A 17813-nucleotide genomic window follows, 5' to 3' on the forward strand; every position below is an offset into this window, starting at 1 on the left:
ACGGCAGTGACAAGGCAAACACTGCCCGATAACGGAGAGTACAACTCCCTCAGGAGAAAGAAAACAACAAGCAAGATGAAGAAGCTGAGAAACCACCCCCAGTCAAACCAACAGGAGAACTCACCTAAAACAGTCAACAATGAAACAGATCTCTGCAGTCAGACAGACTGGAGTTCAAAAGAGAAATAGTGAAAATACTGAAGGAATTCAGAGAAGATATGAACAGTAATGCAGATACCCTCAGAAAGGAACTAGAAAATATAAGGAGGAGCCAAGAAAAACTAGAACATTCATTTGCAGAGATGCAAACTGAACTAGGGGCAGTAAAAACCAGAATGAATAATGCAGAAGAGCGAATCAGTGATATGGAAGCTAGAATAATGGAAATCACTCAATCCGGTCAGCAGACAAGAAACCAAATGAAAAAACATGAAAGCAATATGAGAACTGTGGGATAATATAAAGCGGGCCAATATACGCATAATAGGAATTCCAGAAGGAGTACAAAAAGATAACGGGATGGAAAATATATTTGAAGAAATTATCAATGGAAACTTCCCAAATCTAAAGGATACTGGGTTCAAGATACAAGAAGCACAGAGGGCCCCAAACAAACTGAACCCAAACAGACCCACACCAAGACACATCATAATAAAAATGGCAAAAGTTAGTGATAAAGAGAGGATCCTAAAGGCAGCAAGAGAAAACCAGAATGTTACCTACAAGGGAACCCCCATAAGAATATCAGCGGATTTCTCTACAGAAACACTACAGGCCAGGAGGGAATGGCAAGAGATATTTAAAGAGCTCAAAGGAAAAAATATGCAACCTAGAATACTCTATCCAGTAAGAAAATCATTTAAAATAGAAGGGGAAATAAAAATTTTTCCCAACAAACAAAAAATTAAAGGATACAGCAACACAAAACCCAGGTTAAAGGAAATATTGAAAGGGCTTCTCTAAACCAAAAAGAAAAGAAGGAAAGGGAAGAAAAAAGAAAAGAAAAAAAAAGAAGAAGAAGAGGAAGAACTAGGACTGAGGAAACTGCAATCAGAGAGCAGTCACTCAAGCCAGCATACAGATTTAATCATGAACATGCTTCAAACAAAATAAAATTAAAAAGAAAAAAATAAAAAAGAGTCATCAAAACCATAAAATGTGGGCAAGGGATGTTAGGAGGTAAATAACCCTTTTTGTTTACATGTATGTCTCTCTTCTTAATTTTAATATAGTAATGAAGTGTTTGAACTTACACGACCATCAGGCTAAAACACACAATTATGGGAAGGGGTTAGCATACTTAAAAAACAGGGCAACCACAAGCCAAAACCAAATATTGCATTCGCAAAAAATGAAAAAAAAATACCCTCAAGCAGATAATAACAGGAGACCATCCAACCAAAAAAACAAAAAAAAAAAAAAAAAAAAGAAAGAAAGGAAGAATGGAGAACCATAGAATCAACTGGAATGCGAGGTTCAAATGGCAATAAATAATCATCTATCAATTATCATCTTATATGTCAATGGACTGAATGCCCCAATCAAAAGACACAGAATGGCTGAGTGGATAAAAAGGCAAAAACCTTCAATATGCTGCCTACAGGAAACTCACCTTAGGACAAAAGATACATATAGATTGAATGTGAGAGGGTGGGGAAAAACATTTCACGCCAATAGACATGACAGAAAAGCAGGTGTCGCAACACTCATATCAGACAAAATAGACTTTAAAACAAAAGACATAAAGAAAGACAAAGAAGGACACTATGTAATGATTAAGGGATCCATCCAAGGAGAGGATGTTACTATCTTCAACATGTATGCCCCAAATATAGGAGCACCCAGATACATACAACAAATATTAACTGACATAAAGGGAGATCTGGATGAGAATACAATCATAGTAGGAGACCTAAATACCCCCCTCACATCAATGGACAGATCCTCTAGACAGAAAACCAATAAAGCAACAGAGACCCTAAAGGAAACAATAGAAAACGTAGACTCCATTGATATCTTCAGGACACTACATCCACAAAAAGCAGAATACACATTCTTCTCAAATGCTCATGGAACATTCTCAAGAATCGACCACATATTGGGACATAAAGCGAATCTCAATAAATTTAGGAGCGTAGAAATTATCTCAAGTATTTTCTCTGACCACAATGCCATGAAATTGGAAATCAACCACGGGAAAAGGAAAGAGAAAAAACCTACCACATGGAGACTAAACAACATGCTACTAAAAAACCAATGGGTCAATGAGGAAATCAAGAAGGAAATTAAAAACTACCTTGAAACAAATGATAATGAAGACACAACCTCTCAAAATCTATGGGATGCTGCGAAAGCAGTGCTCAGAGGGAAATTTATAGCAATCCAGGCCTTTCTCAAAAAAGAAGAAAGATCCCAAATTGACAACTTAACCCTCCACCTAAACGAATTAGAAAAAGAAGAACAAAGAAGTCCTAAAGTCAGCAGAAGGAAGGAAATTATAAAGATCAAAGAAGAAATCAATAAAATAGAGACTCAAAAAACAATAGAGAAAATGAATAAAACCAAGAGCTGGTTCTTTGAAAAGGTGAACAAAATTGACAAACCCCTGGCCAGACTCACTAAAAAGAGGAGAGAAAGAACCCAAATCACCAAAATTAGAAATGAAAAAGGAGAAATCACAACAGATACAGCAGAAATACAAAAAACCATAAGAGAATACTATGAACAACTGTATGGCAACAAGTTTGACAATCTGGAAGAAATGGACAATTTTCTAGAATCTTACAGCCTGCCAAAACTGAATCAAGCAGAAACAGACCAACTGAACAGACCCATCACTAGAAATGAAATTGAAGAGGTCATAAAATCACTCCCTACAAATAAAAGTCCAGGACCAGATGGCTTCACAGGTGAATTCTCTCAAACATATAAAGAGGAATTGGTGCCCATCCTCCTTAAACTCTTTCAAAAGTTTGAAGAAGAAGGAACACTCCCAAAGACATTCTATGAGGCCACCATCACCCTCGTTTCAAAACCAGGCAGAGATACCACCAAAAAAGAAAACTATCGCCCAATATCATTGATGAATATAGATGCAAAAATTCTCAACAAAATCTTAGCCAACCGAATCCAACAACATATCAAAAAAATTATACACCATGACCAGGTTGGGTTCATCCCAGGTTCACAAGGATGGTTCAACATACGCAAATCAATCAGCATCATACACCACATTAACAAAAAAAAAGTCAAAAATCATATGATCATCTCAATAGACGCAGAAAAAGCATTTGACAAAGTCCAACATCCATTCATGATCAAGACCCTCGCCAAAGTGGGTATAGAGGGAACATTCCTGAATATAATCAAAGCCATTTATGAGAAACCCACAGCAAATATAATCCTCAATGGGGAAAAACTAAAAGCCTTCTCACTCCAATCTGGAACAAGACAGGGATGCCCACTCTCACCACTGCTCTTCAACATCGTTTTGGAAGTCTTAGCCACAGCAATTAGACAAACAAAAGAAATCAAAGGCATCCATATAGGAAGAGAAGAGATCAAACTGTCACTGTATGCAGATGACATGATACTATACCTAGAAAACCCTAAGGACTCAACCCCAAAACTCCTTGAACTGATGAATAAATTCAGCAAAGTGGCAGGATATAAGACTAACATTTGGAAGTCAGTTGCATTTCTGTATACCAGCAATGAAACATTAGAAAAGGAATACAAAAACACGATACCTTTCAAAATTGCACCTCACAAAATCAAATACCTCGGAATACACCTGACCAAAGAGGTAAAGGACCTATATGCCGAGAACTATAAAACCTTAATCAAAGAAATCAAAGAAGATGGAAAGAAATGGAAAGATATTCCATGTTCCTGGATTGGGAAAATCAATATTGTGAAAATGGCCATCCTACCCAAAGCAATCTACAGATTCAATGCAATCCCTATCCAATTACCCAGGACATTTTTCACAGAACTAGAACAAACAATCCAAACATTTATATGGAACCACAAAAGACCCAGAATCGCCAAAGCAATCCTGAGAAACAAAAACCAAGCAGGAGGCAGAACTCTCCCAGACTTCAAGAAATACTACAAAGCCACAGTCATTAAAACAGTGTGGTACTGGTATCAAAACAGACAGAAAGACCAATGGAACAGAATAGAGAATCCGGAAATAAACCCTGACACCTATGGTCAATTAATCTTTGACAAGGGAGGCAAGAACATAAAATGGGAAAAAGAAAGTCTATTCAGCAAGCATTGCTGGGAAACCTGGACAGCTGCATGCAAAGCAATGAAACTAGAACACACCCTCACACCATGCACAAAAATAAACTCCAAATGGCTGAAAAACTTAAATATACGACAGGACACCACCAACCTCCTAGAAGAAAACCTAGGCAAAACACTCTCTGACATCAACATCATGAATATTTTCTCAGGTCAGTCTCCCAAAGCAATAGAAATTAGAGCAAACATAAACCCATGGGACCTCATCAAACTGAAAAGCTTTTGCACAGCAAAGGAAACCCAAAAGAAAACAAAAAGACAACTTACAGAATGGGAGAAAATAGTTTCAAATGGTGCAACTGACAAGGGCTTAATCTCTAGAATATATAAGCAACTTATACAACCCAACAGCAAAAAAAACCAATCAATCAATGGAAAAATGGGCAAAAGACATGAATAGACATTTCTCCAAAGAAGATATACAGATGGCCAACGAACACATGAAAAAATGCTCAACATCGCTGATTATAAGAGAAATGCAAATCAAAACTACCATGAGATGCCACCTCACACCAGTCAGAATGGCCATCATTCATAAATCCACAAATAACAAGTGCTGGAGGGGCTGTGGAGAAAAGGGAACCCTCCTGCACTGCTGGTGGGAATGTCAACTGGTACAGCCACTATGGAGAACAGTTTGGAGATACCTTAGAAATCTATACATAGAACTTCCATATGACCCCACAATCCCACTCTTGGGCATCTATCCGGACAAAGCTCTACTTAAAAGAGACACATGCACCTGCATGTTCATTGCAGCACTATTCACAATAGCCAGGACATGGAAACATCCCAAATGTCCATCGACAGATTACTGGATTAGGAAGATGTGGTATATATATACAATGGAATACTACTCAGCCATAAAAAAGGATGACATCATGCCATTTGCAGCAACATGGATGGAACTAGAGAATCTCATCCTGAGTGAAATGAGCCAGAAAGACAAAGACAAATACTATATGATATCACTTATAACTGGAATCTAATATCCAGCACAAATGAACATCTCCTCAGAAGAGAAAATCATGGACTTGGAGAAGAGACTTGTGGTTGCCTGATGGGAGGGGGAGGAAGTGGGAGGGATCGGGAGCTTGGGCTTATCAGACACAACCTAGAATAGATTTACAAGGAGATCCTGCTGAATAGCATTGAGAACTATGTCTAGATACTCATGTCGCAACAGAAGAAAGGGTGGGGGAAAAAACTGTAACTGCAATGTATACATCTAAGGATAACCTGACCCCCTTGCTGTACAGTGGGAAAATAAAAAATAAAAAAAAAATAAAGAAATACAGGGAGAGTCTACAGGGGACTTTGGTTAAGGGGGGTTCAGGAGTTTCCGTCATGGCTCAGTGGTTAACGAATCTCACTAGGAACCATGAAGTTTCGGGTTCGATCTCTGGCCTTGCGCCATGGGTTAAGGATCCGGCATTGCCGTGAGCTGTGGTGTAGGTTGCAGACACGGCTCGGATCCCACGTTGCTGTGGCTCTGGTGTAGGCCGGCGGCTACAGCTCTGATTCGACCCCTAGCCAGGGAACCTCCATATGCCACGGGTGCAGCCCTAGAAAAACACACAAAAAATTTAAAAATTTTTAAAAAAAGGTAAATGGGGGTTCAGTTAGAGAGAAGCAAAGAGGATGATGAGAGCAACGAGCACAGATGGCAACGTTTCCCCAGCCCGCCCCCATCACTGCATCCTCCTAGAACTGAATAAAGCCGGAAGGGGATATCACCTTAGCCTGGGCAGCAGGAAAGAAGTTGACCTCTGAGAGAGAGAGACAGCAGGGGAAAAAAATGGGAGGGGGCATCCCTTCTCCAGCAGAAACAAAATTCAGAAAAGTTTCCAGCAGTGTCAGGCTCGTCTTGTGACTATACCATGCTGGTTAGAGGATCCAGGATTTACAGGGCTATGGAACTTTATGATGTTTGATGATAAGCATCCGGGCGAGGGACAGCAACTGTCCCTGAAGGAAGGTCAGGGGACCTGGAGGACCTCAGGATAGAGGCTACATAAAACATATTAAGAAAAGGGGGGAGTTCCCATTGTGGCCCAGTGGAAACAATCTGACAAGTAACCATGAGGTGGCGGGTTCACTCCCTGGCCTTGTTCAGTGGGTTAAGGATCCATTGTCGCCGTGAGCTGTGGTGTAGGTCACAGACACAGCTTGGATCCTGTGTGGCTGTGGCTGTGGTGTAGGCTGGCAGCTGAAGCTCCGATTTGACCCCTAGCCTGGGAATCTCCAACGCTACGGGTGTGGCCCTAAAAAGCAAATACAAACAACACAAAAAACAAAAACAAAATAAGATAAGTGGGAGTTTTCCTTGTGGTTCAGGGGGTTAAGAACCTGATTAGTGTCCATGATGATTCGGATTTGATCCCTGGCCTCGCTCAGTGGATTAAGGATCTGGCATTGCTGTGAGCTGTGGTATAGGAATCAGACACAGCTTGGATCCAGCATTGCTATGGCTGTGGCGTAGGCTCTGATTTGACCTCTAGCCTAGGAACTTCCATGTGCCACAGGTGTGGCCCTAAAAAAAAAGAGAGAGAGAGAGAAAGAAAAGAAACGTACCAAGCAAGACTGAAGAAGGCTACCCAAGGAGGTACTTCCCTCACAGGCTCCTCCACTGGCCCCTGGCAGTGATAAATACCTCCACTGGTCTCCAAATACTCCATCCCCACCAACAATCTCATATTCTAAGTGAGATACTGAACATGCTATAGAAAGGCCATTTCATGACACATCTTATACCCTTCCCCAACTAAACTACCCCAAGCTTATCCTATATAGAAAATTCTGGAGCAGCTGCTTGTCCATTGTCTTCCAGAGGGAAGACCTGGGGAGGGGATGCCGTGAGTTTGCTGTGGTGCTGCAAGGGGGCAACTTCTCCCATGTAGTAATGGGAGCTGGTCAGAAATTTCTGACCTGATCTGGTATCAGCTCTAGCTGAAGGAGAAGGAGAAGACTCTGGGGAGAAAGACAGTGATAGAATACTGCTAGAGAACACAACAGGCCAGGAGAGAGACTTCCTGGAGACAAAGGGGCTGGCAGTGACCTCTGGTCGCCCATCTTCACAATGGGAATTACAGGCTGTGAGGAAGTCAAAGCCAGATCTGAAAAAAACAGTTCTTTAATGGGGATGTAGGAAAGAGACCCTGCAAAGTCTCAAGGCATCTCCTTTGGAGAGAAGTGTAGAAAACCTCTCTCTCTCTCTCTTTTTTTTTTTTTTTTTTTTGGTCTTTTTAGGGCCACACACAGCATATGGAACTTTGGGGACTAGGGGTTGAATCCATGCTGCAGCTGCTAGCCTACACCACAGCCACAGCAACACAGGATCCGATCTGCATCTGCAACCTCCACCACAGCTTTCCTCAACGCTGGATCCTTAACACGCTGAGCAACGCCAGGGATCAAACCCACATCCTCATGGATATGAGTCAGGTTCTTAACCCACTGAGCCACAACGGAAACTCCTAGGAGAACTCTCTTGGCTCACAAACTGTAAGAGTAAGCATGAGGAGGAGTTACTTGCAGGACTAGCAGATTAAAGATCTGGTATTGTCACTGTGGTGTGAGTTCAGTCCCTGGGCCCAAAATTTCTGCATGCCATGGGTGCAGCCAAAAAAAAAAGGAAGAAACAGGAAGAGCACCTATATGACCTTGGAGGTTCTTCTACAAAGATCTGCTGTGATGCCCAGAGATCCACACAGTCTCCTTGACACCACCACCCCCTCCACCTCCACCTGAGTCTCTCCAGAAGCATCCAGCTGGCTTGCTACCTGCCACTAGTTCCTGTCATTTCATCTGTGACCTCTGCTCCCTACATCCGCACTTCTCTCTTCACAGACTCTAATAGCTAATTTCTGCTTTTTCAGTAGGGAAAGGCTGGGTGTCTTCCCCTTCCCAAGGTCACAGGGGCTGGAAGGAAATCTGCTCCCTCCAGCCCCTCTTGGTGTTTGCTCTAGGGATCAGCACAACCCAGGGCAAACTACCTGGATGAGCCTTATCCATCTAATCCATCATTCATTCAACATAACACCTATTGCATGCTAGGTGCTAGGAATACACTAGTGCTCAAAACAGACATAAAGTCTTGTCCCAGTTGCCCTGAGGTTTCAGAAAACCCAACCTGAGCTCTTCCATATTTATATACTCAAAGAAATATTTGCAGTACCTATAATCAACAAAAACTCATATCTGAAATACCTAAAGAACTCCTATAAAGCAATAAGAAAGCCTAATAGAAAATGGACTTGAACAGATATCCAATAGCAGTAAATACATGAAAATATATGCTTATTAGGAAAATTCAAATTTAAACCACAATGAGATACCATTGTGTACCCACCAAACTGGCTAAAATTTTTAAACATTTTTAGATTGACAATACAAAGGATGAGGAGCAGCTAGAATTCTAAGACACTACCAGCAGGAATGTAAACTAACATGAGCACTTTAGGAAATATTTAGTGGAGCTCCCATCATGGCTCAGTGGTAATGAACCCGCCTAGGACCCACAAGGACGCCAGTTCGATCCCTGGCCTTTCTTGGTGGGTTAAGGGGCTGGTGTTGCCTTGAGCTGTGGTGTAGGTCACAGACACAACTCGGATCCAACCTTGCTGTGACTGTGGCATAATCGGCAGCTACAGCTCTTACTCAACCCCTAACCTGGAAACTTCCATATGCCACAGGTGTGGCCATTAAAAAAAAAAAAAAAAGACATAAGAAATAAAAATATGTAATTTAAAAAAGAAAATATTTAGTAACATTTATTGACACTAGACATAAACATAAACTATTCTATGACCCAGTAAGTCTGTTCCTAGGTATATATCTAACAGAAATATAAGTGTATCAAAGAACAGAAACAAAACTATTACAGCAGCATTATTCATAATAACCCCAAACTGAACAACTCAAATGTCCACCAACAGAATAATGGAAAAAAATTGTGGGATATGCATTTAATGGTGGTGAAATAAAATTTATATTGTATTACAAGGTAAGAAAAAATTAACTTTTTTTTTTCTTTTCGGCCTCCCCACGGCATATGGAGTTCCTGGGCCCAGGGTCAGATCCAAGCGGTATTTGTGACCGAAGCCACAGCTGTGGTGGATCCTTAACCCACTGTGCCCAGCCAGGGATTGAACATGTTTCCCAGCATTCCCAAGACACCAACAGTTCTGTTGCACTACAGCAGGAACTCCAACAAGAAAAATTTAAACATAAAACTTTTCTCTACTTGTTTGGGCCTCCTCCTTTCCCTTTAGGGTGTATTATGCATCTGCATTAACCAGAACTCCTTAGGAGATAACATTCCTACTTAATCTTGTAAGGGATCATGATGACCCACTACTTGCTTTGTACTGCAAATCTGTCTTTTGTCTTTTTTTTCCTTAGGGCTGCACCTGTGGCAATTTGGAGGTTCCCAGGCCAGGGGTTGAATCAGAGCTACAGCCACCAGCCTACGCCAGAGCCACAGCAACACTAGATCCAAGCCGTGTCTGCAACCTACACTACAGCTCAGGGCAACGCCAGATCCTTAACCCACTGAGCAAGGCCAGGGATCGAACCTACAACCTTCATGGTTCCTAGTTGGATTCGTTTCCACTGCGCCACGACAGGAACCCCCATTTGTACTGCAAATCTGAATTGCGTAAACTGTCAATACGTCATTTGATATATAAACCTTTGTCTCAAAAGCATATATAACTGTGTTTTAATCCCCAGTGGGCAAAACAGTCCTCAGAGCTTTCTGAAAGACTCTCTTCCAAGTTACAAGCCTCAGGCTGGCCCAAATAAAAGTTCCCATTTCTTGGAGTTCCGTCATGGCTAGTGGTTAACAATTCCGACTAGGAACCATGAGGTTGTAGGTTCAGATCCCTTGCCTTGCTTAGTGGGTTAAGGATCTGGCATTGCTGTAAACTGTGGAGTAGGTTGCAGATGCGGCTCAGATCCCAAGTTGCTGTGACTCTGGCGTAGGCCAGCAGCTACAGCTCCAATGAGACCCCTAGCCTGGGAACCTCCATATGCTGCAGGAGTGGCAAAAAAAAACAAAAACAAAAAAAAGTTTCAACTTCTTTCTTCAGTTGACTATTGATTAATTTTTTTATCAACATCTGCAATGGCATACTATGCAGTAATGAAAAGGAATGAGCTACTGCTTACCACATTAAGCATGCATTTCACAAACATAATATTGAGACAGAGAAGCAAGACACAAAATAGTACCTACTGAATGGTTTCATTTAGAGAAAGTTCAAGAGCAGGCAAAACTAACATATGAGATTAGATAGAGACATTATTTCTGGGAATGAGGGGTGGGGTAGTGCCTGGGAGAAGATATGAAGGAGGCTTCTGGGGTGGGTAGTGGTCTTAATTCTTCTTTTTTTTTTTTCTTTTTTGGCCATTCCAAGGCCTATGGAGTTCCCAGGCCAGGAATCAGATCTGAGTCCCAGTTACAACCCAAACCACAGTTGTGGCATAGATGGATCCTTAACCCACTGTGTGGGCCAGAGATTGAATCTCAGCACAGCCAATCCCACTGCACCACAACAGGAGCTCCAGTGATATAATTTTTGATCTATGTTCACTGTGTCGTCATTTGTTGACCTGCACACTTTGGATCTGTGCACTTTCCCATAGGTCTGGTATACTTCAATTAAAAAAAAAAACACAGGAGAGGGGGACTGTTTCAGGGGAATAAAAAGAAGTAAGCTGGGAAGGGGATATGAGGCAGATTAAGATTTTAAATACAGGGGAGTTCTCGTCGTGGCGCAGTGGTTAACGAATCCGACTAGGAACCATGAGGTTGCGGGTTCGGTCCCTGCCCTTGCTCAGTGGGTTAACGATCCGGCGTTGCCGTGAGCTGTGGTGTAGTTTGCAGACGCGGCTCGGATCCCGCGTTGCTGTGGCTCTGGTGTAGGCCGGTGGCTACAGCTCCGATTAGACCCCTAGCCTGGGAACCTCCATATGCCGCAGGAGCGGCCCAAAGAAATAGCAAAAAGACAAAAAAAAAAAAAAAAAAAAAGATTTTACATACAAAAAAAGAGAAGTTCCCATTGTGGCTCAGTGGTTAATGAACCCAAATAGTACCCATGAGGGCTCAGGTTCGATCCCTGGCCCTGCTCAGTAGGTTAAGGATCTGGCACGGCCATGAGCTGTGGTGTAGGTCATAGATGTGGCTCGGATCCTGTGTTGCTGTGGCTGTGGTGTAGGCTGGAAGCTCTAGCGCTGATCTGACCCCTAGCCTGGGAACCTCCAAATGCCTCGGGTGTGGCCCTAAAAAGACAAAAATATTAAAAAAAAAAAAAAAAAAGATTTTACCTGCAGGTGACTGAGCTGTGACAAGATGAAAAGGGGGCAGGGAGAGCTGTTGAATGGAACAGGGCAGAAATTGTTTCCAGCCCCTAATTGAAGTCTCCAGATACTCTAGATTGAAAAGTCTCCTTAATGCCTCACCCACACTACACCACCTATTCAGATCTTTTTGGAGGAAGCCCAGTGCTTCCTAGCCTAGCTATTACTTCTGTCTCCGCAGAGAGACTCAGTATTCGTAGCCAAAATTAGAACCCTAAATTAGGCACTGACATTTCCTCTACCAGGGGCTATGAGGCTGTAGGCCTTTCATGCAAATATCCCAGCAGCTAAACTGGAATAACCCTGAGTGCTGGAATGGAAGGTGAGGGGCTTGATTGTAGGACTTTGCCATCCTTGCCCAAGGAAGCTGCCTGCTTCTATGGCTGTGTGTACTGGTGAGTGTGTATCTCAGAAAGAGGAAGGTGGAGCCAAAAGCTTCACACCCAGCACTATGTTCTCTCTGGAGGCACAGATCTACTTCAAACCCCATGCAGGGGTCTGGAGTGTTGCTTGAATGAACCCCTGAGCCACTTTCCAGGAGGAAAAAAAAATCACAGGAAGGAACCACCGGTCACATGTTCCAATGACAAGAGGGGAAAACCTGGGGGGTGGGGGTCTTTTGACTTTTTAGGGCCACACCAGTGGCATATGGAGGTTCCCAGCCTAAGGGTCGAATTGGTGCTACAGCTGCCGGCCTATACCACAGCCACAGCAATGTGGGATCCAAGCCACTTCTGCAACCTACAACACAAATCACGGCAATGCCAGATCCTTAACCCACTGGGTGAGGTCAGGGATCAAATCTGCACCCTTATAGTTCCTAGGTGGATTCGTTTCCTCTGCACCATGACAGGAACTCCTATTTTTTTCATTTCTTTAAGTTTTCTGGAGGTACAGTTGATTTACAATGTTGTGATCATTTCTGCTGTACAAGAACGTGACCTAGTTATTCCTTTACACACATCTGTACGTTTGCAGATCCTTTTCCCATTAGATCATCACAGAATGCTGGGTAGAGGTCCCTGGGCTATACACCAGGTCCCCATTCTCTGGTCATTCATACACCTCAGTGTATGAATGCCAATCCCATACCCCTAGCCCATCCCTACCTGGATCAACTTTTTTGCATAGGTTCTGGAAAAGGCTCTTTCAGAGTTCCCAAGGCTTGTTTTTAGGGGAGAGGGTGAGTGAGATGATCTACTAGTAAGAGGAGCATCCAGGGGTCAAACTATATCTTCTGGTTATAGAGGTGCCTCGAGGCCACGAGTGATCCTCATTGTCTCCCTCCTGGACTATCCATTCTCCATCCGCCTCTCCTTGAATGACACCTCTGCTAGACTCGATGGCTTCCTTGCTGGGGGAGACCTGACCCTCAACCCTGAGAGTTCTCAGCCCTGGGCATCATTTCTTGCTAGACCATGGCTCCTGTACTTGACCACTTACTGTCAAAATTGGGAAAGGTACTACCAAGGAATGCCCCACAGACATTTCCGTCACCCCAAAAGGAAACTTGGCTCCCATTAAGCAGTTAATAATTACTCTCTCTACTGGAAACCACCAATGAGCTTTCCTTCTCCATGGATTTACTTATTCTGGATATTTCACATAAATGGAGTCATACAAAGTGTGACTTTTGTGTCTGGTGTCGGGTTTGTGAGATGCATCCACATTGGGATATGAATTAATACGTCATTCTTACAAATATCATTAGGAGGTCCTGCTGTGGTGCACTGGGTTAAGAATCAGACTGCAGCAGCTAGGGTCTCTAAAGGGGCTCAGGTTTGATCTGAGACCCGGGCACTGGGATAAAGGATGCAGTGTTGCCACACACTTGTGGCTTAGGTTGCAGCCGTGGCTCACATTCAATCCCTGGCCTGGGAACACCACATTTGTAGCCACTAAAAAGGGATTATTTAGAATGGTTATTTGCTTAATATTCAATTCCTCCATTCCTTTCTTAAAAATTTTCATTGGAGCATAGTTGACTTAAAAAGTTGTGGTAACATCAAGCATACAGCAAAGTAAATCAGTTATACCTATACATCTATCTCTTCCTTTTCAAATTCTTTTCCCATAGAGGTTATTACACAGGGTTGAGGAAATTTCCCCGTGCTAGACAATAGGTCCTTGGTGTGTGTCTAGTTTATAGATAGTCATGTGTATATGTCAATCCCAACCCTCCATTCCTTCTTGTGACTGAATGAAGATCCAGTAGATGCATGTGCCACAGTTTGTTTATCCATTCATCCAGAGATGGGCATTGCGATTATTTCCATGATTCTCCTATTGTATATATGCTGCTATAAACTTGCATGAACCAGTAGTAGTTTGAGTGTTTATTTTCACTTATTTAGAGTGGGATGGCTAAGCCATATGATAATTCTATGTTTGTCCTAAGTACAAGCCCCAAGAACCTTCCTGAAAGTCTATTCTTGTCTCAGAAGCAGCTTTTCAGGGAACATGACCTGAGCAGTATGCACAGGGACCTGGGAGAGCTAATTTGTGATGCCTGGGGGTCTGGAGGTGGGAGGGCCTTCCCTTAGGAAGTAACAGCTCAACCGAGAACAACCTCAATGTTTTTGCCTTCCTTCCTTTGCTCTTTCCTTCCATCAGCAAAATAGCATAGATGGTTTACACAGTCTATCCTTTCAAAACCTTTGTGCATTTAAACATCAAAATTATTCATAAGACAAATAACCATTTTTTAGGCAGGCTATGAAGGCTCAGAAATTAACATCACAAAACCACTATAGCAAACACTTGAATTGGAAGACATTTATGCAGAAATAATATGGAAGGGTTTTTAAGTAAAAATGTGATAAATAGGAAGGTGGACACACTAGAGAGCATAGAGAGGATATTGCTTATTTTTTAGATTTTATCATAGAAGTATGAGATACACAAATTCCTCCATTTATTTGAAGAAAAGAGTGCTTAGTCAGTTTGGACTGCTGTAACAAAATACCACAAAGCAAGGGGCTTTTAAGCAACAAAAATATATTTCTCTCAGTTCTGGAGGGTAGAAGTCTGAGATCAAGAATCCAGGGTGATCAATTTCTGGTGAAGGTTCTCTTCCACGTTTTTTGTTTGTTTGTTTTTTGTGGGTTTTTTTGCTATTTCTTGGGCCGCTCCCGAGGCATATGGAGGTTCCCAGGCTAGGGGTCGAATCGGAGCTGCAGCCACCGGCCAACGCCAGAGCCACAGCAACGCGGGATCTGAGCCGCGTCTGCAACCTACACCACAGCTCACGGCAACGCCGGATCGTTAACCCACTGAGCAAGGGCAGGGACCGAACCCACAACCTCATGGTTCCTAGTCGGATTCATTAACCACTGCGCCACGACGGGAACTCCCTCTTCCACGTTTTAGACGGTCCACTTCTCATTGTGTCCTCACAGGGCAGAAAACAGACAGAAAAAGCAACTTCTCTCCTGCTCTCCCAAGGGTACCCATCCCATCATGGGGGCTCCATCTGCATGACCTCACCAAATCCTATTTACCTCCCAAAAGGCCCACATCCCAATACCATCACATGGGGGGAGGGTTTCAACACAAATACTGGGGCAACAGAAACATTCAATGCAGAACAAGTATGAATGGGTCAATGAGAGCTTCTAATAAGAATGGGAAGGGCTGTTACTAAGACCAATGATATGTTTGTTTCCAGAGAAACCTACAATACAAAATAAGTTCCATGAGGAACTCACAGAGTAGATTCAGCTTTATTCCCCAAAACAGTCCTTCGCCTCAGTGGACAACAAATAAGTTGTAGCCATTCTGGTGGGTGAATTGATGACTATCTTGATATGTCTAACAGTTATGTGGAGGAGACTAAGGATGAACATTTGTGCACAGAAAAGAGAGTATAAAAGTCACAAAGGGAAGTTCCTCAGAAGCACTTGCTTTTGGAGGTGAACACATGGAAGTACTTCAAGCATTGGTGTTCAAAAAAGAAGGACAAGTCTCAAGCTCAATGAAGTTGGAGATTTGGTATTGCTGAATGCCAGATATTGACTCTTGGTTATCATAGTAACTCCCCAGTCACAGCATCCATGGCTCTTCACACGGGGAAGAAAGACCAGCTGAAAAGCTTCCTCAGGGCCCCCTTCATGTCCCTGACCCTCAGGCTGTAGATGAAGGAGTTCAGCATGGGGGTGACCACAGTGTACATCACGGAGGCCACTGTCCCCTTTGAGGTGGAGGGGGAGAAAGCAGAACTGAGGTACACACCTAGCCCTGTCCCGTAGTATAAGGAGATGACCACTAGGTGAGACCCACAGGAGGTAAACACTTTGTACTTCCCCTCCCCTGAGGACATTTTCAATATGGAGGAAAGAATCTTAGAGTAAGAGAAAAGGATCCCAGTCAGTGGAGGAATACCCAGCAGGCCAGTCACAGAAAACAGCACGATGTAATTGCTGAGAGCATCTGAACAGGAGGACTTAAGGACCTCAGCCCATTCACAGAAGAAGTGGGGAATTTCCGTGTGTGTGCAGAACAAGAGATGCAGCATCATAAGACTGTGAAGGAGGGCAACTAGGACACTGAGGGACCAAGAAACCAGAGACAGCAGAAGTGTGGGTTCATCATGATCATGTAGTGCAGGGGGTGACAGATGGCCACAAAGCAGTCATAGGCCATCACGGTCAGGAGGAAGTGGTCCAAATACCCAAGAAATAAGAAAAGGTATTTCTGGGTGACGCAGCCTGCATAGGTGATGGCTTTGTTCGCTGTCTGGATGTTCACCAGCATTTTAGGAACTATGGTGGAATTGAAACAAATATCCAAGAAAGACAGTTGGGAGAGGAAGAAGTACATGGGGGTGTGGAGGCGGGAGCCAGAGCTGACAGCCAGGATGATGAGCAGGTTCCCCAGCACAGAGACCAGGTACATGGACAAGAACAGCCCAAAGAGGAGGGGCTGCCATTCTAGGTCCTCGGAGAGGCCCAGGAGGAGGAATTCCAAGACCCCTGTTTGGTTTCCTGCATCCATGTTGCTGGTAATTCTGCCAGGTAACCAAAAAGCAATGCCAATTAAAAAAACAGCTGTCCCCAAATTAAAAATATATTTTTTTTATCATATTTGTCTTCCCTCCCCCCAAAACATAAATGAAACATACATTTTGGTTCCCAATTTGGTATTCATTCACTGGGAGTGATTACAACTGTCATTATCTTATACAGGTATCCATTCATGGATAATCTCTTCCTCCTTCTGATCTATATCACAAATTAATCATGACCTTCAAAATCTGTTTCAGGAGACCATCAGCCTCTGGAGTGTCCAGCTCAGCATCAGCCCCTTTCAGATGGAGCACAACAATGGCTGGAACAGTCTGCCTTTGGAGGTGCTGAAATTTGTCTCTTGGATGATTCTGCCTTTCCCTTCATTTACTTAGTATTCTAGCACAGTCACATGGGTTGGTGGGGCTCTGGTCCCACCACCCACTGACAAGAACTGAGTTGATAAGGGACCAGATGGGACACATCCACTAAGGGTCTGGGGTTTCAGGCGGAACATCACTAGGTTTGCGAAGAAGGCAGCCTATGCTCCTATGCCTTAGTGTACTGAACCACTAAACTAGCTGTGGCAGTAAGTCTCATGTCAAAAGATGGATCCTACACTCTGACCTCCCCACCATGAATCATGGCTCTACATCTCACTGATCTTGGCCAAGTTCTGATTTCCCAGTGCCTCAGTTTCCCACTTGGTTAAAGGGGCATTATTAATGGTACTTACTCCACTGGATTGCTGAGAGGGATATATGAGTCAAGGTTTTAAAAATCTGTGCCTGCAACACAATAGAACTGAGAAAAATCATGGCTCAATATATTTTAGGTGTGGGGGAATAGTGTCTATGGAGCCGAAGGCACTGAGGCCAGTACATAGAGAGGATGGGATATCCTAGATCACTTGGCGTTAAGTGAATATGGGCGGGAGAGGGAAATGGAAAGAGACAGAGATGATGACCTTGGTGCTGAAGCTTTCTGGGTTGGGGAGGAGCCCTTCAAGACTTCCGCTCACCTCCTTCCCTTTCATTCTGTTTAAATACACTTACATTTCCTTCTACTCTTTCGATGGAAACTGGTTTTACTAGATTTCTATAAAACCTGCATTCAAAAAGGCACTCACCAAGACAT

At 43.1% G+C, this 17813-nt stretch overlaps 1 pseudogene; it reads right to left on the minus strand.

The window, feature by feature from the left end:
• On the minus strand, nt 15734-17813 carry LOC110259654 (annotated as a pseudogene).

Source organism: Sus scrofa, chromosome 2 (genome assembly GCF_000003025.6).
Source record: "Sus scrofa isolate TJ Tabasco breed Duroc chromosome 2, Sscrofa11.1, whole genome shotgun sequence".
Lineage (NCBI taxonomy): Eukaryota > Metazoa > Chordata > Mammalia > Artiodactyla > Suidae > Sus > Sus scrofa.